Genomic DNA, 22,582 nt, shown 5'->3' with positions numbered 1-22,582 from the left:
GTTGTTTTTTTCTTTTTTTTTACATGATAGTAGGAATTCTCTGTCTTGTTGTATGAGTGTCTTTCCCAGAAATTTTTTGACCTCCTCGCTATTGCTGAACTATTCTCCACGTAGCGCTTCCTTGAGTGGACCCAAGCTTCATCACACATAAAAATGTTGTTTAGAAAAGGGTCACCTTCCCTTTCATAATGTTCTTTCAAGTCTGTATGCACTTTCAGACTTGTTACCTTGAGTTGCTGCATTAACTGTGTACTTGTTACTGATCTAAACCGTGCCAACACTTACTGCAACTGTTTTTGCTATGTGTTTTACTGTAACACGTCGGTCTTCACGAATAATGTCGTCAGTGCGGGTTTCAGGATAAGAATCTGACACTTCAGATGGCTGGCAACGACGATGCTCGTCAGTCAATGAGGTTTCACCGTTTTTGAACTATCTTATTCATTTAAAAAAGTTCCGCGGTTCATACAACTTTCTCCATGCTGTAAAATCATTCGAACATGATTGTAGCCGGTTTTTCACCTTCGAAAAACAAACAAATGTTGTTGTACTACTGTTAAAATTCCAAGCGGACGCCACATTGTTAAATGGAATATTGAGGTTAGAAACAAAACAATTTTCATCCGTCAGCTGTTCTCAACTCAACCAAGTGATGCCGACCTAAAGGCATAGAAGTACAAAACTGCCTTTACAAACTGTCTTATTTCTATATGGATTTGTCTCTTTAATTATTTAATGATTCTCGTATTACAAAAAACCGTATGTACATATGTGTCTATGAATGTATGGTTCACATCTTCTACTGAACCACTGGATCTATTCCAGCCAAATCTGGTACACGCGTCATTTACTATCTAGAAGTTAGCACTATGTGAGTAAGAACAATGCCATAGGGGTGGGGTTGTGGTCAAAACGGGGTGATGTAGAAGCATATTTCAGAAAAGTCCGGAGCACTTTCAACCAAATTTCGGATATACGTGAATCATTTTTTATATAAAAGTACTTTGGGAGTAAGATACCTATTATTTCTACCGATGGGGATTATTTCCTGTATTTGGTTGACATGGAAACTTTTAAAATATGAAATCCGTTAGTGTTATCTGTGCTATTCAGCTGTCAACCAGGCTGCGAGTACGAACAGTGCAGGAGCCAATGAATTTGTTAACGTATTTCGGGACCACAGATCATGCCACATGGTTGAATACCATAGAGAACTTTTAACATCCTTCTATAGCTTTATGGCGTAAAACATTAGAGAATCAGACACTTATGTGTGCTGTAACATGTGAAACTGCGGGTGAACAGCTGGCTCGATATAATTACTAACCGAATTTAAGAATTTAAAATGCCCTCATAATCAACTGACTAAGAAGCATACTCTTATGTTAAAGGTTTAACACAGTAATATAAGTATTTAAGCTAGAAACCGTTTATGCCACTTGAGACAACGTAACTCATTACGAGGAAATTGCCCTAACTATATTCATCAAATATCTGAGACTGTAAGCACTTACTGACCTCGAACGAACTTAACACATAATTTCAATCTCTTATGAAACTTCTTGTCGTTGACATCCTCCACAAAATAATGAAAGGAATAAAGTTTATCGTTTACCACATTTTCACTTTTCGTGCAGTATAACTTCAGCAACAGCCATGACGTTTTCATTTATTTCTTCTTTACTGCCAACTCTCTTCACAACAAAGTTTGCAGACGGTACGCAAACATATCACTAGATGTAGCTGCAAATTTCTATCATCGTACGACACATAGTTTAAAAGATATGACGTCATAAACTTTGAGATGCGTAAAAAACTAGCATTTTGCTTAAAATAGAGCACAAATTACGCAGACTACACTCATTCAGTATTTGAGGATGAGAACACCTAGTGACTTCAATGAACTTGAACATAAATTCCAACAATTTCGAAACTTTTTCTCACTATAGTACCCACAGAAGACTGAAAGGAGGAAAAGTTTTCCACGTACTACACTTTCACTCATGCAGTAAAACTTCTGCATCAGGTATGACTTTTTACTTGATTCCTTCTTTATATTCGCAACATATTTTGCAGAGAGAATGCACATATGCCACCAACAGTTCAGGAGATATGACGTCATGACAGTGAGATGCGTGAAACGAAGGGGATATTAGCAATTTTGGTTCGGACCTTTTCATTAGTCTGTGGATGAATAATTCGAAACTAATAAAACCAATACAGTTACGATTTTTCGTAAGCAGCCATAAATGTTTTACATGCTTAACTCGTTTGTAAATTAATCAGACGAATGAAGATGTTTTGTACATGGGAGTTGGTTCAAAATGGTCCAAATGGCTCTAAGTGCTATGCGACTTAAACATCTGAGGTCATCAGTCCCCTAGACTTTGAACTACTTAAACCTAACTAACCTAAGAACATCACACACATCCATGCCAGAGGCAGGATTCGAACCTGCGACCGTAGCAGCAGCGCGGTTCCGGACTGAAGCGCCTAGAACCGCTCGGCCACAGAGGGGGATTGGTGTTTACTGGTTATTAAGAAATGTTTTTACATCCAGGAGAAAGTACGATCATGCTTTGTACCGTCGAAAAATATTTTCAACTTGTTCTCGCATTTGTGGAAATAATCAAATCTCGAACATATCTCGGTATATTTTTTCGAAAAAAATTGACGAGCGCCACTTCTTTTCCCGAGAACAGCGCAAAACACACGAAGAATTCGTGGGTACCTCTCGTGACCGATGTGGCGTTTGCTGTTTTATTCAGTGGTTTGGTATTTAACTAATTTGTAAATGGAAATGATAATCTTATTTGATTACATTGAGTAATTACTAAATAATTTTTCTCCCGGCTAAAGATTTGATCAAGTTGCTAAAGAACTCCAAGTTAACGTCGTGTTAAAGTGTTGTCTGTAAGTTGTGTAAGTGTCACTAAATCACAGTTCATACAACAGATTCCTTACAACTATTGATTATGATGGAAGCAGTTATCTTCAGCAAAATGATCATTAAAACCACCGAATATCAGCCGCGCACAACACTGACGTATGTTACCTGAAACAATATTCTTCGCAACTAGTGCGTAATTAATTTCGGCTCCATACATCAGCTAGATAAGTTTGTTATAACGATCGTGCTATGAGCACCGTTTTTAAAGAACCAATCTGATTCGAATCATTTTCGTTAAAATGTGTTCGGGACCACCGGTGCACATTTATTTTCATACATTTGTATTACCTTCGGCATTTATTCTGCAGAGTTGCGTAATTTAAATTTGAATTTGCCGCTGAGATAATTGTTAAAATGGCGGCAGATAATTGATAAAGACTTACTATTGTTAGAGCAAATAAGTAAATATTTAAAATGCTTATTAAACTCTATAAAATCTACTTTCGTATTGTGCACTATTTAGACTTCATTAAGCAAACATTTGACTTGTTTCTAAGGAAAACACAGACAAAAACGAGATACAAATCGCTATCATCAATGGCTGCGCTCGTAGCGGAAAGAAATAATTAACACAGATAATGCTTACTGAGAGAGGAATTAAAGTTACAAATAATTATTCACTCATATTTATAATAATAATGAACTCTATTTTCCAGTAATAACTAACAAATAATAACAATTTCTTAACAGACCTCAGTTCGATATGCGTCCGCAACCTAAAAAAGCCAACCAACAAAAGGTAAAAACAAAGAAAGACAAACGCGGATCATAAAAGGAATTTACAATTATCATTGTCTTTGTATGATACACATCGATATGTCCAACTACATCATAGAATATTGTATAAATAATAAATATTTATAAGTTTTCACTGTTTTTTTCATACGTCGAATAGATAATGTTTATAACTGTTAGAGGCATAATTTCCTCTCGTCGCACTGTAGCCAAAAATTTATCTCGTGGATGTTACACCGACTAGGTATGTGGTTGCTGCGTCCCCCATATTCTATGTTGTGGCACTCCACTTTTCCTCGTAAACAGAACGTCGCCTCATCACTTAACACAAATTGTGAAGGGAAACAGTTTTCTTCCATTTTCACGGCTTGAATTAATTCACAAAACTCTCTATGTTGCTTTCACCGACGTGGAGACCTTGTAGTAACTGGATCCTGTATGATTTAAAATACAAACCGCAGGGAGGGGGCGGGGGCGGGGCCGGGGGGGGGAGGGAGGGGAAGGAGAGGGGGCAGTGGGTATGTTTGTGTGTGTCTACGAACCGGTATTTTACGGCGTTCTGCGGATTACATGACTGTTGAGACGCTCCGTTCATTTCGGTTAGCTCGCGCTCTTAAATTTTGAAGCGATTGTATTTTGTGTCGTTGCTCGTTGATTTTCTGTTCTATTGAGTTTTTCGTTGTGTTTCACACTAATTGTGTTTTATTGGGCTGTGGCTTTGCGTGAAAATTGTATTCAGACAACTAATCACAATTTTCCCAAAGGTACAAAAACATGTTATCAGTAGTTGCAGCGCTGTAGAAAAAATGATGGCACTAACATTAAAAATGCTACTATCTGTAACGTAACTTTAAAGTGGGCATTTTTTACGAGACTTTCAGGCCAAATTATCGAAACTTCCATAAATGAAGATCTTGAACGTAAACTGCAGAGCCTACATTACACCTTAGTAAAGCCACTTGTACTGCTGTTCCATCGTCCAGCCAAAAGGTATAATAAAGAAATGATAGAGAGAAAGCTGGTAAAAGTACGCTTAACATGCTAGATTCACTGTCACCAAAGAAATAAAACCTGGAACGCTTCACAGAAACAGAAGAAGGCCGTATCGAGTATGAATTATAGGACTTGAGAAAGAAGACGTTTTCATTTGCAAAACAATTACTTGAGAAAGTGTTTAATAGAATGCAAGCGCTGAGACCGAAAATCTAAGTACTGGCTCATGCTGTAGGCAGACGGACCAAGTAATCCCATAATCTTCAGTTTAGACAGTGCTAAACTTATTACTGTTGTGCACTCGATTTTACGAAAAGTCTTTACAGACACATAAATCATATATCTGGACAGATGCAAAAAGAGAATCCATTGGCTTCGAGAAGACATAAGTGGAGCGTTGCTTTCACGCTTTTTGTCCATGAAAATTTATATTTCGTGAGTAGAATGATGGGTATACCATTATCGGAATTTCTAACTTTAAAGCTTTTCGGTGTCACTCTGGCAATTTCATTAGGGGGTCGATTAATCTCAAGCTTCTGTATAATTATGCCTGTGTCATATAACTGCAATCATGGGGCTTCCTTGTTGCTTCATATTTGCATGCAAAGATTTTAAAATACTGTTTCTGATTGTGACGCACAAAATATGTTCATTATAATGAAAACGCTTTGTGATTCTTGCGTATGCAGTACTACTGAAAGTGAAAGACGGCTGGATAAAAGTTATCAGATAGAAAATAGAGAGTAAAAGCATATATATGCCAAAAGCAGTCATAATTTCTAGTTTCATTCTAATTATTACAGGGGACGCAATATTTGAGTTTCGTGCCCATAAGAAGTAACAACAGCCTATCTCTTGTATGCACCTTACTATCGTACTCGTATTTCATTCATTGTCGTTCGTTAAAGCATTATCTGCTTAACCGGAATAGTGTCGTATCATAACTTGAAAACAGGTCTCGCGCTGCTACGGTTTCTCGACAGTGACGTCACGCGGAAATACCCAATCGCTGCCGAACTCATTTTCGCAGTTTTCTACGTACGTCGTGTATCTTGCTCTAGTCTCGCCACAAAAGACGCCGGACACACTGAGTGAAGCCTAAAACTCTCGGCTGGCGCAATGAGTCGACTTCTATGGACTACGGACAAAACTTGGATGTATGCGCCCTACTTCTCGAAACGAGCACGCTGGGGCAAGCATTAGGTTTCACCTTATATAAACAGCCAGTCTTAAATCTGCCAGTGTCATCGTCGAGCTGTAGAAGGTACAGTTATTTCGCGCAGTTATACGTGAATCTCACCTGCTGAAATACAAAACACAAAACGTCCTTCGTAGCGCGGATCTCGACTCGACGAGCGTTGGGTATCGAACTCGAGAACGAACAAGCGAACTAGGTGTACAACGGTGATTCCTACCAGCAGCGACAAGAATAGGTATCAAGGTAACGTTTTACTTTAGGTGGGTAAGTTAAAAATCATCCCAAGTTTCTAGCTTCCTCCATGCAGCACAAATAGTCTTGTGAAACCGGATGAATCTTTTTGAAAAATCCAACAATTGAACTACTCTGTTGTTCATTCTTGTTTAGTCCTGACCAGGATGAAGTAGAACTGCTGGAGAAACACTTAGAATTGTGCTGCATATCCTTCTCCACAACGGTTGAGCACCGAAAAGAAGCCATACGTCTGCGAGATCAATCATAGAAAAAGATGTGTTTCTGAACGCGGAGAAAATACTGCACTTAAAGACAAAATTAAACTTCACCTCAACAACTCAGGTGGTAGGATGCGTGTGCAGCACACGCTCGACCAACAACTGCAGAGAAAAAAATCTTAAAACCGCAGCTGCGCATGGCCTGGTTCTGTAATTGTACGAGATGTTTTAGGGTACGTATAGAAGAACTGTAATTATACACGGCTTTACGTAAGTATTCATTTCCAAAATTAAGAACGTGTTGTGATAAAATGGGCCACTTTGTGCCCTCTATAACCAGGCGATTATTCCATATAAAATAACGCATATGAAGAAATGTTGATGTAAGTATCTGTCGCTATTGTGGACCTGTACAATTTCGTATCATTACTTGGAAATTGAACTACGGAGTGTAAACAAGATTCTTTCACCGTCGTGCTCAACATTGTACTTCTCAAAACAGCAAAATAGCAGTTAAAACTACAAATTTCACAATTACGTCTCTTTCATTAACTTGGCATTTATACGTCGACTACAGGACAGGTAGCACTAACTGATTTTTAGTTACGCACAACTTCATTAGTTGTAAAATAATAATCGTACAACAATAAACTAAATAAGGAAAACTACAATCTGACATAAAGCAGTTAATTATTATATTCTCTTTCGACTCAAAGCTTTCACACATTACTATCCGATAAGTAATAACCACAAAAATTACTGTGGTTCTAAAGAAATATTGTTCAGAGAAAATAGGAACAGAATTTTAACATCACATTAGTGTACATCTCTACAAAAATACGTCTTGGCTGAATTATTATTTTCTGACAAAGATAAATTTAAAATCAGGGTACAGTTCCAGTATTTGATTTCTGGAGACAATTTGAAAGCAGTTACTAGCGCAGCATATTCTCACCTCATTACGTTGCTGTTGGACGTCGTGCCGCAGTCAGCGTTACAGACAAATAATACCGCCTTCAGGCTCCTATTCTGGTCTTCTTTCTCTTTCACTACCATCATACGTAACGCTGAGCATTTCAAGCTGATGATATCTCTGTGCAGGCTTTTTCAAATCAACGCGACTCTTTCCTGCTACTTCCAGTCTCAACAATCACGTCAGAGATACTGCAATTCTGCTTCTGTTTAAGCAATCACTATGACCTTGAAGTACAAAAATCTCAGGAGTGAGCACTGCCTTCTGCACATGAAGTAACACTGTCGTATGATTTCCGGTCGACGTTGTTTATTTATTCTGGTCTTCTTTCTCTTTCACTACCATCATACGTAACGCTGAGCATTTCAAGCTGATGATATCTCTGTGCAGGCTTTTTCAAATCAACGCGACTCTTTCCTGCTACTTCCAGTCTCAACAATCACGTCAGAGATACTGCAATTCTGCTTCTGTTTAAGCAATCACTATGACCTTGAAGTACAAAAATCTCAGGAGTGAGCACTGCCTTCTGCACATGAAGTAACACTGTCGTATGATTTCCGGTCGACGTTGTTTATTTAAGGAGAATTCAAATTGGTCCTCATGTCACGTCACGTCTCGTCAATTCACGTTACGATGTACATAAATAAGAAGATAAGTTAAAGAAACAGTTTCCATTAAATAACGTTTCAAGAGAAAAGGTTAGCTTCAAAGAAGGAGAAAACTACAGTGTTTATGACGTTATTAGTTACATAAGAAAAAACATAATGGATAAGGTAAATAGGTACCATTTATTCCATTATAGCTAGCTATTCCTTGAGGTGTGTGTGTGTGTGTGTGTGTGTGTGTGTGTGTGTGTGTGTATGTAGTTTCCTTAGTAAATAAATGTCGATGTTTTGAAATGTTATTTCACTTCTCAGTAACAAATAAAATTGATCAATAACGTATGTTATAAAGTTTGCTTTGGCCATTAATAAAAGTTGTCGTTGTTAGTTCCTCAATTCCGATACTATACTCCGTCTTTTTGTATCACCGATGATGAGTCATATCCTCGCTTTCGCCAATCGGTACTTGGCTAATCGAATTGACTCGACGCAACGTGCAGACAGCGTAAATGCACGCTGACGTAACGGTGCCGTTACGTGATACCCGTACATTTTACTCTTTCAACCTAAGAGCCTACTTTATTCCAGTCAAGTGCAGTTTGTTATGGTGTGTACAAAACGCCTATACTACATTTACAGTACCTATTAGGGGAATCTGTCTGTACTGGCGATATAATGACGTTCAAAATTTATAAGATGCATTACAGAGAAACCTACACCATCCAATATCATGTGATCACCGGGCAATGTAAGTTGGCAATACAAAATTAATACTGCACATCTGAATGTTCACACCAGAAATATTTCTACTTTGTAGTTTTACACATAAAAATACATACCGTGACATTTCATTAAATCCGTATTAACGGCTATCTGATACAAAACAAAAATGAATAATGTAATTTAGATATATATTTTACGTATTAAGAATTCCCTACAGGGAATAGCATAGACTAGATGCTACTTCTTTTACACACAGGCTCAACAGATTTCACTGCTAGTACAAATAAACTGAAACTGCTTTAAGTATCCCATACTACACAAAAAAAAGAAATAATATACAGTATATAGAAATGGGAGTACGTATCGATACATACTTATATATGCAGTTAACATCGTGTCTTAAGACAGACATCATAAGAACCGACGTAAATGTGTTTGTATTAATGAATCTACTAAGAAGATACACTATTTTAGTTAATCCATTGTGGAGTGGCTGTCGGAAAGCCTTTAACTAAGCACACTGGGCAAGGAATTTTTACTCCTCAGGAAATATCATGCCAATACTCAGACAGTGGCATCATTTCGCCGACGAAGAGCCCAAGTTTCTGATGTTATGCCATATGCAGCTGAAGCCACTCCTTCACGATTATTTTACAAAATGCATAACAGTGTGCTGTTCATATGGAAAATAGAGGGTGGAAAAAAATGAAACTCTCTAGAATAAGACACGCGCTTGCTTGACTCTTGTTAATGAGCATCATACAAGATGTTGTAAGTGACATCCGTTGATGAGGATGCACCACTTTGCTCGATTTATCAGACGCGAGTAGCTGTTCTGCCTGATGGAAAGCAGCAACAGCGTTTTCTGTGTCCTGTTGTAGCTCTCCCGCTGTATGAGGATTATTTCACTTCATTCATAATTGACCGTCTTAATCGCACTTTATTGTACGTTTCACAACATAACCGGATGGTCTTACTGCCATCATCAGGATGCCCCCAGGACGTCACTATCGCTTCATCATGCAACTGCGTGTACGTTGATACACGTACCAGATTACTCGTAATGTTATGTAATGGCTGTCAGCAATGTTGCCCTTATTATATACGCTTAGATTTTTTCCTGTAGACTTCGCCTTCAGCTAAATGAAGCTGTTATTATTAGATTAGTGTTTTCCCCATTTTGTTTCAATGGCTCTGAAGATGGCAGTAAGCCGAAACCGTACACATTGTGAATTATATAATAATCTGCGATCAAGACTGACAATAATGAATAAAGTGCCAAATTGCAATCGCAGGTCCGTTTGTAGACTGTATTCTTCAGTTGACAGAGGCAAGCAGAATTACCCGGGCTTCCTCTTGAAGAAAAGAACCTGTTACAACAAAACACTAGTATTACATTGCGTAAACGACAGCTTGGGCTATCCACTTTTTCCTCGATATTAGAGAGTTTGGTGTATTGTAATGACATAAATAGACCGCTTACAATCCTGAAGAACGGCGCCTGGTAACATGTTCCTCAAAGCGAAGTCTCAAAGCCTCTTACATAATAGAAACGAGAAACCTTCGATACTTGTGGCCTATTCCGTTCAGTTAAAGGAAACCTACGAGAACATGAGGCAATTTCTGAAGTGTACTGACTACTCGAATCACAAATGGAAAATCTGTGGTGATCTCGAAGTTGTGGGACTTCCACTGGGAATGCAGACTGGTTTCACAAAACGTTGGTGTTTCTTGTATCACTGGGTTTGTAGGGCAAGGAAAACCACCACGCCATCTGAAATCTGGCTTTATAAGGGTTTTGTGAAAACAATCGACAAAGATTGCCACGATTTTCAGTTTTTACTATCTAAACTTCCTGCGAGTAGCACTGGCCTCAGATTCACGACTTCATGGAAGATATTACCTTTGAGCAGTTGTTGACAAATATGAAGGAACCAGTTTGGCTTGCATTTAAAGATGTATGCTACAATTTCTTGGGAAACATAATGTCTAAGAACGACATGGAACTGAAGAGACACATGCTGGACTCTTACAAGGCTATGGAGTGCACTACATCTCTGAAATTACATTTCCTTCATTCCCATTGTAATTTCTTCCCGCCTGATCTGGAAGATGTGAGTGACGAACATGGTGAGCTATTTCACCAAGAAATCGCTGTCATGGAAGGACGGTGTAACGGAAAATGGTCACCAAACCTTTTGGCGGATTACTCCTGGCCACTCCTACAAGAAGTTTGGCGATCCACCCACGAACGATAAGTTCCAGGGAAAAAATTCTAACTTGCAAGTACATTTCAATTTTATTCAGCTTTCTAGTACTATTTTCATTTTATTTTACGCTCTGAAATACAAACAATTACTTGTTTTACTTGATCTGTACATTAATCAACTACAGATTCCTCCTTTATTGTTGATGCGTGGTGTCCAAGTTTCTCTAAAGTTGTGTGTGTGCCATACCTTTTCCAGAAAAATTGGTAAGAGGTGGAACATTTCTGATTTCATTTTCGCAATCAGAGTATGTGATTTAGCAAAGATCGCATACTTTCATCTCGCGGCAAGACAATTTAGATTTGTTGCACTGTGTTATTTAAGTACACGTGACCCTCCACGTTTCACCACAAGCAAAAGTCACAGGGAGGAGAGAGATAAGGCGACCGGTGTGTACGGCACACGGCGCTGCCTCAGCTTATTGTTCTCTCATCACCGAACACCTCATGCACTCGTGGCAAGGTTGTCAAGGCGGAGTGAGCTGTTGCTTCGTCTTGCTGAAAATCGGCATACAGTCGTACATCTTCTGTCAGTTGATTCAAATATGGATTAGGGCATGCCAGCTAGCATTAACAGTGTGGCGAAAGAATCGTGTTACTATGAGGACACCAGACAGTGCGCAACCGAACACCGATCTTGAGATTATGCAACAGCTCTTCAGAGGACTCGTGTGTATTTCCTGATGCGTAATGGCGCACGTTCTGAGAGTTCACGTTCCCTGATAGGCTGAAACAGGCCTCATCTGAAGAAATGAAAAACTGAGCATCCTGATTCCACTTTAGTCAGAAACCACAAGAAGAACTCAACGTACGAAAGTTCTTTGGCTCGCTGTAACTCGTGCGCACCAGCAACTTTGTAAGTATACAGATGCAGGTCCTTTTTGACATGCGTCGACACGGCGATCTCTAATTTCCGCTTGCACACATAAAAAGAGTTCATACTTCGTCGGACTTTGTGCCAGACTTCCCTTCATTCGAGTGAAGTTTTCTGGCTTTTGAACTCTTTTCTGATAGTTACGCTTTTCAAGGAAAGAGCATGTAAAGATTGTAGTGGGAAAGGTGAATGGTTGACTTCGGATTACTGGGAGAATTTTGGGAAGTTGTGCGCCATCTGTAAAGGAGAGCACATATACAACACTAGTGTGGTCTGTTGTTGAGCACTGTCCGAGTGTTTGGGATCCCCACCAGGTTCGAAAGGAGGACATCGAAGCAATTCGGAGACGACCCACTACATCTGTTACCGCTAGGTTCGATCAACAAGCAAGTATTACGGGTGCTTTTGAAACTCAAATGAGAATCCCTGGAGGGAAAGCGACTTTCTTTTTGAGGAACACCACTGAGAAACGTTAGAGAACCGACATTTGAAGTTGACTTCTGAACGATTCTACTGCCGCCAACGTAAATTTTGCGAGGCTGTCGTTCTTTCCCTCGCTCTGTTTGTGAGTGGAACAGGAAAGGAAATGAAAAGTAGTCCTACAGGGTACCGTCTGCCAGTCACTGTACTGTGGCTTCCAGAGTATGGATGTAGATGCTATAGTGTAGCAGAGAGAACAAATTTTTATATTTGTAGGTGATTTGGAGAGTATAAGGATGAGAAATTAGGACACAGAGCTGCCAGCTCTGGCAGGAGCAATGGTTCTAAGCTGGCTGGGAATCATGTAGAAATGAACTTGGGTGACAGTTCTCGGTACGTCTTGCCATGCTCCTTCAACTCTCTCCCAGATAATTCGTCAGTCATAACGAATGGGGAGAGCTGAAGTAGCAGACTATCGGGAAGATAAAACCAAATGCTTTCACCGGATCGAGGACAGCAGTCGAACAAATTCTGTAACAACATAGATCAAAACAATGTGAGCAATACACGCTCTTTCGTTGTGAAGTTGAAAACCAACGTCACAGAGACCTCATGGACTGCTACTGGCCTCGAGGTGTCAGAAATCTTACGGCAGCCGCTCAAATTACCAGCTACACGGACCAGACCTGATGCTGAGCCTTTATAGCGATGGCAAATGCAGTCCAGCAACCTTCATTACCGAGCTAGATGGTGTAGTGATTAGAAAAATGGACTCGAATTCGGGAGGACGACGGTTCAAACCAACGTACGGCCATCGTGATTTACGTTTTCCGTGATTTTTCTAAATCGCTTTACGCAAATTCCAGCATGGTTCCTCTGAAAGGGGACGGCCGTCTTCCTTCCCCATCCTTCCCTAATCCGATACCACCAATGACCTCGCTGTATGGTCCATTCCTCCAAATCTACTGACCAAACTCTGAGAGCTTGCACACTGATATATCGATCATGATGCAAATGCATAACTAGGAGTTGTCTGAGAAGACAACGTGGTGCCCCCTTTGTCTTCAGTGTTGCCGACTAGCGCTCCACTCTTGGTGCACTTTCTCTGCTGGTAGGCGAGTGAAGGTGGTGCAATAGCTGCTGTGCTGACAGCCCGCCATGGTGCTCCAGCTTTCATCAGTCTATCCGTGTCCTATTTCCTGATACAATATACGTACAACAGGTGTATGATGCTGTACAGGAGTGAATAGTACGTCTGTCTTTAGCGGTGCTACTCGTACGAGGCCTCCGAGATTATGTTTCAACGGACGCCCAACAACGTGAGGTCCACTATCTCGGAACTATGAGTATAAATCAGACCCTCGACAGTCCATTATCGTGCTGCTGTCGAATTCTGGAACGCGAATAACAAGTGCGCTTGGTCTTCTTACACGACACATAACAAGATCTTCTCGCAAACAAATAACGTTCAAGTTTGATTTCTAAATGAGAAACCCACTGCAGAATCTTTCGCTACATGCAGAATGCAAATGGTGTTACTCCCGGCTACTTGGTATGGTTGTGCTGAAATGCTAATCATTTTCATATTCAAGTAGATGGTACAGTTCACCCTAATTTGAATTTTCTTGCATGGAATCTTCAAGGTGTTGCAGTTTTAATGGGCAGTAGTGCAGTCTGGTGGGAAGCGTTGCAAGGTGCTCATTTATAACTGAAAGGCGGGTCACAACGTCACCAGTGATAAGCATAGTAGTGGGCAGACTGTACTAGTGAATTGTTATCTACACTCAGATTTTCCCTTTGATATAAAAATGCAACATTTCACACAAGTAGTTATAAAATGAGAATACATGCTTACCATTCAGTTTCATCTTCTTTATTTCAAAAGCAAGTATCTATTTTTCGAGTATTTTACAAAAAATTTAACTTCCTTTAAAAGATTTTCAAATCTCAACCAGAACTAATTATTTACAGTTGACATAAATACCAGAATATTTATGCAACAGTAGAAATTTCATTCATGCATTCAAAATGAATCTGAACATATTATCCAAAAAAGAAAATGAAAAAACATAAGATACTTCATACTTGTTTGGAAACTGAAGTTGATCTCATTATTCAAAAAGTGTACTTATATGTGATATTTCATTCTTTTCCTAAAGCTTCGAAAAAAAAGAAAATATCCAACAAGATAATGAAAATTTGGAACTTAGCAAAACTCCTAAAATCTATTATTTCAGTCAGATCTTGGAACATTAAATCATAAGCTAAGCTAAATGAAAATTCAGAACATAAAAATGATATTAGAATCTTTTAACTGCTCTAGGTAAAACTCCCATTGTACTGTATATTCATTTACATAGTTTCAACTACTTTTTAATTTTTCAATTTATTACTTTTTATTTCTCTTACACTTCAAAATTCATCTCTTAATAAACAGTACAAAATATCATGTGTACTACTAACAAACTGTGTTCTATAACATACTACATAGAAATTAAACTAAACCAATAAATGAAAATTTTGGGTTATGGTTACTTACAGAAAACTTAGAGAACAGTACTCTTGTAATAAATATTGGAGGTATAAATTATGCCCATGAAGAGGTATCACAGCAGTATGGTTGTTAAATATTTATAATTATTAAAGAGGTATGTTCTCTAGATCTAAGCTGCTTGGACATAATGTAGAAGTAAAATTACCATGTTTTTTAGGCTCTAGTATGAAATCAGTTGTAGGCATTACAGTAATTGTAGGGAAAAACATAACCTACAAAAGAAAATACTAAAAGCCAGTAGCAATTCCAAATGCAGCAGAACTTGGCAATGTAGAATTTTAGATAAAACCTTAAAACAATAATCAACTTTAATAGAAGATATTAGAATATAATGGTATTATGTTTTGGACTCTTATCTATAACTAGACTTCCCTGAAACATACAGATGTTGTATCCGAATGGAATTCTTAGAATATTATAATTATAGATCACCATAAAACTGTTATAATAGATTGGAAGTATTGATTAATAGTAATTTTACACATAAAACCTGCAATTTTTTAATTTTGTAAAAAAAAGTATTTTGTAAAATAAAAACAAAAGGAAAAACATCATGCAAAGATGATTTTTCCAAAAAGGGTTTATGTTAAGAGAATGAGAGATTTTTAAGTTAAAGAGAATTCATCATAAAATACAGAAATAATTTATAATGTTAAAGATAAAGATTGCAATAAAAGATTAGAGGAGTTGTAAGAAGAATTAGACTTGATAATTTTGGATCTAAATCAGTATTCAAGGTAGACAATGATACATTTTAAAACCAGAAAATGTTGCTGGTTATTATGTATCCAGTTTATGGTCAGAATAAGAAAAAAGAGATAAAGGAAAGATCTACATCACAAAATAATTGTTAAATTAAACAGGAGTAATATAACTTCAAGCAAAAGCAGAGATAAATTAGTATTTGTTGCTTAACATTTACTTCTACAACCTGAACTTAATCTGATATAATTATACTGTATTCTTCAAAATATTCTAACAATTGTTCTGGGTATGGTTTAGCTGATCCTCAAAATTTTTTTAACAATTCATAATATCGTAATCCCACAAAAGTACTGATGTGATTTTTTCTACATTGTAAATTATATAAACTTTATAATGTATGTAACTGTAACAAAATGACCGAGATTTTCTATGTATTTTATTGTGTTTTATCGTTAATTATATATATATATATTTGTGTCATTTGTATAATGTGCAATACCTTTTGAAATTAACAGTTGGTAAAGCAGAACAGAATTTAGAAAATGTACTAATCACCTTAAAAATTACAAATAAATACTTTTTTGGTTACTGAAGGAAACTTCCTTCACTTTAAGATACTAATAAAGCAATATAAAATTAGCTACATTTATTATGGAGCATTGACAGCTACAGAGGTTCCACAGTTGTGTGCACTGTATGTACATCTTAAAATTGTAATTAAATATTATAGTATTTTTTACATTTAAGAATTTTGTAAATTTAAAGGTGTTTTTCCACATTAGACAGTTTACACTTTTTAAACTTAACATATTGTAATGAATTGAACTCCAATATAATACGTATTACCAGTATATTAGAGAAATCGTAAATGATTTATTAGATAAACATAACAAACTCGAATGTTTGTATTAAATATGTTAATGATTACCTTTAACAGTTACATTTGTATTTGCACTTACATCCACAATAGGTCTACTCTGATGCTTACATTAGTACTTAAAATTTAAGTTTGATAGTCCCAGCGATGAGCTGGTGGAGCTCATCTAGGTGATGGTATAAACCATTACTGTTCACTGCAGTAAGATCACAATACAGGTCTTCATAGACAACATTTTTTTAGGATAAATCAGTGATCTTCTATTATTTAATGTTCAAAACAGTCGAGATCATGTTTTCTTAACTGTTATTATAAGTTCAAACTGAAACAAACCATCTTCAGATTTAACATTAAACTAATGGACTGTTACTGCTCATAATGTGAGCCAGTGTGCACTGTTACAACATTCTAACCAGTTGGCAACTATGTTGGGTGTGGGGCACTACTGTTAATGCAATCAGCTGAGGGATGCTTTCAGTTTTTATGTAGAGTGTATGATGTTTGTGCCATGAAAAGTGACCCTCCCAGTTGCTACTTGTGTAAAACTTGGAAAAAGGTGGAGGTCGAACTTTGAAGGAGACGGTAGGTTGTGAAATCAAACTCTTGAATGTAGGGAATGTTATCGCAGATAATCCGTTTCCTAGGGGTTATCTTTATAGATTCCAAATCGTCGTCTTGAAAGCTAACCTAGTGTTAATCATTTTTAGTCTTATTTTACGGCAGTGATAACTGTAGTGTAGGAAGGAATGCTGGAATGGCTCAGGCACATATGCTCCCTATAGATGTGCTCAAAAAAAAAAGTCGTTAACCGCTGGGGAAGCTCACTGAGAAACGTTGTAACCTCAGCTAGCTTGGAATGCACATTACAGTGGCAAATTCTATGAAGGAGATGTTTCTGAAATCAATAATTTAGAACAACTGAGTACTACAAACAAAGTAACAACAATAGACTATTATAAAGAGCAGCACTAAAACCCGAAATAGCGCATTCAGCTTTCAACATTGTTTACTAGAAATACTAACTTGGTGTTTACAGTTTTAACATCGGAGTGAACTTTCTCGGAAACTGAAAGTAGCAAAGTGACTGCCATTCATCAAGTCTGCCAAGTGTTTTTTCTCTGCTGCACTGCACGTGCGCCACGTTCAACTAGGAGCAGGTTTAATTTGCGTTTAATCGTGAAGTGCGGCACCTCTGGTCATATCCGAATCGTAATTTGCTGTATTTCGATATTTTTCCTGTTGGCATTCTTAGATACTTTCTGACGCAGAAAGGAATAGTTTGAGTTGACTGTCTTGCAAAATTTATACAGAAAATTGCTGGTGCTAGGACATGACTTTCCAGTGAGGGTTTGTGTAAGGCGATCTTAAATTGCCCTCACGTGCCTCAGATAACCCTTTCCTTGACGAAGGCAAATAGTGATTGGCTGCGACCTTTCGAAGAAGCCATGCTGGCATTTGCCTTAAGCGATTTAGGGAATTCACGGGAAACTTAAATCTTGATGGCTGGGTGGTGATTTGAACAGCCGTTTCCCTTAATATGAGAGCGTGTGCTCACCACTACACCAAGTTGTTCAAGAACATGCCTAAAATCGCACAGACCAATGAAACACACATGGGTCCGCGCTGGATTTATGTCTTAATTGACGTCACACTCGTTTGGAAACAGATTTGAACAAATGTCCCGAAATTAAAGTTCATTGTGGAACTCTGCGTTATTTTCCTCACATGCCTTTGTTCATGAACCTCGAAAAAGAGAGGAAAATATTTTTTAGGCATCCGCACATACTACTCTTCGCCACAAACCGGTTTCCTCCATCTAATATCGTCATCAGGTGACCCTCGATTTTCCCACTGCATATGAATTCGTGAATGTGTAACAGACCGGAATATTATATAACAGAAGAAATTACGTCATTTTGTGCAAAAAAATAGCCTCACGTGTAGACACGTTACATAAACAGAAATGTCTAAATGTTTAAACAACATTAATGCTATTGTTACATTTTATTCTCATAAAATACCCATTAACGAATTCACTAGAGCTAAGTCGCAGCAAATGTGAATATTCGAATACGATCGAAGTCTGGTAAAAAGAGTGAGGTTTTGGACTGGAAGCTATGATTTACTGTCGACTATAACAAAAAAGGAAGAAAAGAGGACGTTACCGGAAATTTAAGAAGTAAGGCGTATATGGCGCAGATCCAGAGTTGAGTTCGAAAGAAGAAACAGATTTCCGTTTTGCTCTGCTCTAAATTAATTCTTGTTAAATTTAAAATTTCAGTTTTCCGCGGTTCTGCGAAAATTTGTTTCTCTCAGTTGCTTACTAGTTTTCGAAGCACGGCAGTACGTACATGAAGGTTTGACAGACTTTGTTATCAGGGTTAGTGGTGCAACGATGACATTCACTGCAATTAAACAAGAGTTTTGTATTCAGCTGAAATAAAGAATTGTTCTTAGTACCCCTCTCTCTGTTTACATAAAATTTTCCCCCTTTTTGGTTCTGATGATACGCCCAGCAACCCCCCAAAAATTCATTTAATGATACTGTTCACTGTTGACCTGTACTGTCACAGGTTGCAATGTGCTCAGTCAAGAAAACCGCGATTGTAAGTCTCACTTGGCATTTTGTCGAGGAGCCTCATAGTTCAGTAAGACTTTCGAAAGGAACAGCTGTAGGAGATCCGTATTAAGATTTTATTAATTTTAAATAGCATTTTCTTCGCATTTTTCGTTACAAATTGCACCGTATCGCTTTCAGTTCGCGCAGTCACAGGTTCTGGTCTCAGTCAAAATAAAAACTTCTCGTCTGGTTTCGAAGCTCTTGCAGACGATTTCTGTCCTGAATCAGGTCGCAAAAAGCTATCCAACTACGCATTGTCCAACTGCAGCGTCAAATACTCCTTAATCACACACCACCATTTTCAGTTCACAGAGAAAATGAAGTGGACACAACCACCTCTGATGTTGTGAGGACATAACAGTTACACAAAGAAAGCTATCAGTAATAATGGAACATTCTACAAGATGCATTTGACATTGCAATTGGTAAATACATAACTGAATAAGTTTTTGGGACCCGAAGATGATCTGGTTGAGGATTGAAATCGTTTGTGTTCAATAAAAATAAAGAGGTACAGCTGTACATCATGCAATGAAATTTTAAATCCAAATTACTGGGATTCAAGTGCACCTATTAAGCAAATAACTGTTCTTTTTAAACCTGAAACATGTTTCGCAACCTATGTTTAAAAAAATGGCTCTGAGCACTATGGGACTTAACTTTTAAGGTCATCAGTCCCCTAGAACTTAGAACTACTTAAACCTAACTAACCTAAGGACATCACACACATCCATGCCCGAGGCAGGATTCGAACTTGCGACCGTTGCAGTCTCGCGGTTCCAGACTGTAGCGCCTAGAACCGCTCGGTCACCCCGGCCGGCAGACCCTTCCTCAGACAAACGGTGAAACCCTGTTGTAAACATTAAATGCTGTGGTTGTTTACAGCGAAACACTGTTACATATCTTGAGTGCTGTCGTTATTGTCGGAGGGGATAAGTCTCCTGATACAACCGTGCTGTCCGCCGCCTGTTGCCATTTGCCTTTCCGTAAGTAAACACCGTGTCGCCAAGCTCTTGATTCGAATAAGGAACCGTTGTGTTTAATGCTGTATCACATCCACTACAACCGGCCGGTGTGGCCGAGCGGTTCTAGGCGGTTCAGTCTGGAACCGTGCGACCGCTACGGTTGCAGGTTCGAATTCTGCCTCGGGCATGGGTGTGTGTGATGTCATTAGGTTAGGTAGGTTTAAATAGTTCTAAGTTGTAGGGGACTGATGACCTCAGATGTTAAGTCCTATAGTGCTCAGAACCAACCCATCCACTACAAGATGAGACAGCAAGAGAAGTGAATCGGACACAACATTACCAATTACTAGGGCAGGAGAGGGCACTAGGGCAAGAGGTATGAGAAACTGTAGCCGGCCGGGGTGGCCGTGCGGTTCTAGGCGCTACAGTCTGGAACTGCGCGACCGCTACGGTCGCAGGTTCGAATCCTACCTCGGGCATGGATGTGTGTGATGTCCTTAGGTTAGTTAGGTTTAAGTAGTTCTAAGTTCTAGGGGACTGATGACCTTAGAAGTTAAGTCCCATAGTGCTCAGAACCATTTGAACCATTTGAACCATGAGAAACAGTACCATCCTCTAGGAGGAAACCATGCATACCGTAACTGGAGCTGCATAGTACAGCGCATATTAGACTACCGTCTATGATTGAATAAATGGCCTCTAGCATGGAAATCATGCATTTCCGGACATGTGTTCATTAGACATTTTTTGTTCCATATCCTCTCATCGATCAATCCCTAGACTTTGTATACGGTGGAAAAAAAATCACCCTCTATCACCATGTATGCAAGTGAAACGTGGAGCCGGCCGGAGTGGCCGAGCGCTTCTATGCGCTACAGTCTGGAACCGCGCGACCGCTACGGTCGCAGGTTCGAATCCTGCCTTGGGCATGGATGTGTATGATGTCCATAGGTTAGTTAGGTTTGAGTAGTTCTAAGTTCTAGGGGACTGATGACCTCACAAGTTAAGTCCCATAGTGCTCAGAGCCATTTGAACCATTTTTTGAAACGTGGACGATAAATAGTTTAGACAGAAAGAGAATAGAAGCATTCGAAATGTGGTGCTACAGAAGGACGCTGAAGATTGGATGGGTAGATCACGTAACTAATCAGGAGGTATTGAATAGAATTGGGGAGAAGAGAAATTTGTGGCACAACTTTACAGGAAGAAGGGATCGGTTTGTAGGACATATTCTGAGGCATAAAGGGACCACCAATCTAGTATTGGAGGGCAGCACGGAGGGTAAAAATCGTAGAGGGAGACCAAGAGATGAATACACTGAACAGATTCAGAAGGATGTAGGTTGCAGTAGGTACTGGGAGATGAAGCAGCTTGAACAGGATAGGGTGACATGGAGAGCTGCACCAAACCAGTCTCTGGACTGAAGACCACAACAACAACATAGAGAGAACTGGGAAGGATTGGCGAAAACTGATAAAGCGCCATTTCAGCTACGAAACTGTAAGCACCAAGGTAACGGTGAAGTCAGAATGGGTTTATAGTGCATTCTGTGGCGGATGAGGGTGACTTGTGTGTTTTATAACTGGTGACGTAAGATAGACTGATTGTGAAAGGCAGGGGTTCACCGGTTGTAGAAATAAGGCGACAGCACAGTGGAGCTACGTCTGAGAACGTGTTTACTGGCAAACCGCGAAGTCTGCCAGGTAACCGTCCCTGACAATGATCGAGAGAGAGCGCCGCGCAGCGTGGGAGAGGGGAGAGCGCGAGAGACCACTCAGCCAGCCCCGCGTCCGCACGTGACCGCGCCTCACGTGGTGTCGACCCAGCCAGCCGGCGCACCTGGCCGTTACCTAAGCAAGCCGCCTGCAGCCGGCGGGCGGCTCGTGGCGCCACTGAGCACTGCATTCTAGCTGCAAGTCCGTCCCCAGACCGCAACGTCTCACTTAAGGTTCACAGTATCAATGGTACAGGCCCAAGCTATCGCCGCGTAACCTTCAACAAAAAGAGAAAAAAAAAAAAAACTGTAATGAAACAAGATTCTAACAGCACATAATAAGCACAATAAAGACGAAGGCCATAGCGTACCATCTGTAGTGTTGTTGTGATGCAAGTATCGAAGCCAATGTGACTAGACACATAGATCCTTATGAGCAAGTGCTAAAAGTAGACTGAAACAGGCATCGTGCTAGTGAAGAGGTAAAATACAGGTTTCCGGCCTTTTTATTTGTAATAATGAATGAAACATTTTTCATTGAGGAAGCAGATCAACCAGTTACGCAAGCTCTTGTTCTTTTTGATTCCAGAATGTGTGGGCACTTTAATTCAGATCTAGAAAATAAGAACTTACCCCAAAGGTTGCGCCGGCCAGTGTGGCCGAGCGGTTGTAGGCGCTACAGTCTGGAACCGCGCGACCCCTACGGTCGCAGGTTCGAATCCTGCCTCGGGCATGGATGCGTGTGATGTCCTTAGGTTAGTTAGGTTTAAGTAGTTCTAAGTTCTAGGGGACTGATGACCTCATAAGTTAAATGCCATAGTGCTCAGAGCCATTTGAACCATTTTTGAGGAAGCATCTTTTTAGGAAGCAGGAAATTGTGAAGGACGTACCCGAAATGTTCGGACACCAGACTTGGAAGAAAGTTTGATTAACACTGTGTAAGGCGACCACCGTGTTAGTA

This window comes from Schistocerca piceifrons, chromosome 5 (assembly GCF_021461385.2).
Source record: "Schistocerca piceifrons isolate TAMUIC-IGC-003096 chromosome 5, iqSchPice1.1, whole genome shotgun sequence".
Lineage (NCBI taxonomy): Eukaryota > Metazoa > Arthropoda > Insecta > Orthoptera > Acrididae > Schistocerca > Schistocerca piceifrons.
Note: the sequence above shows the minus strand (reverse complement) of the source record.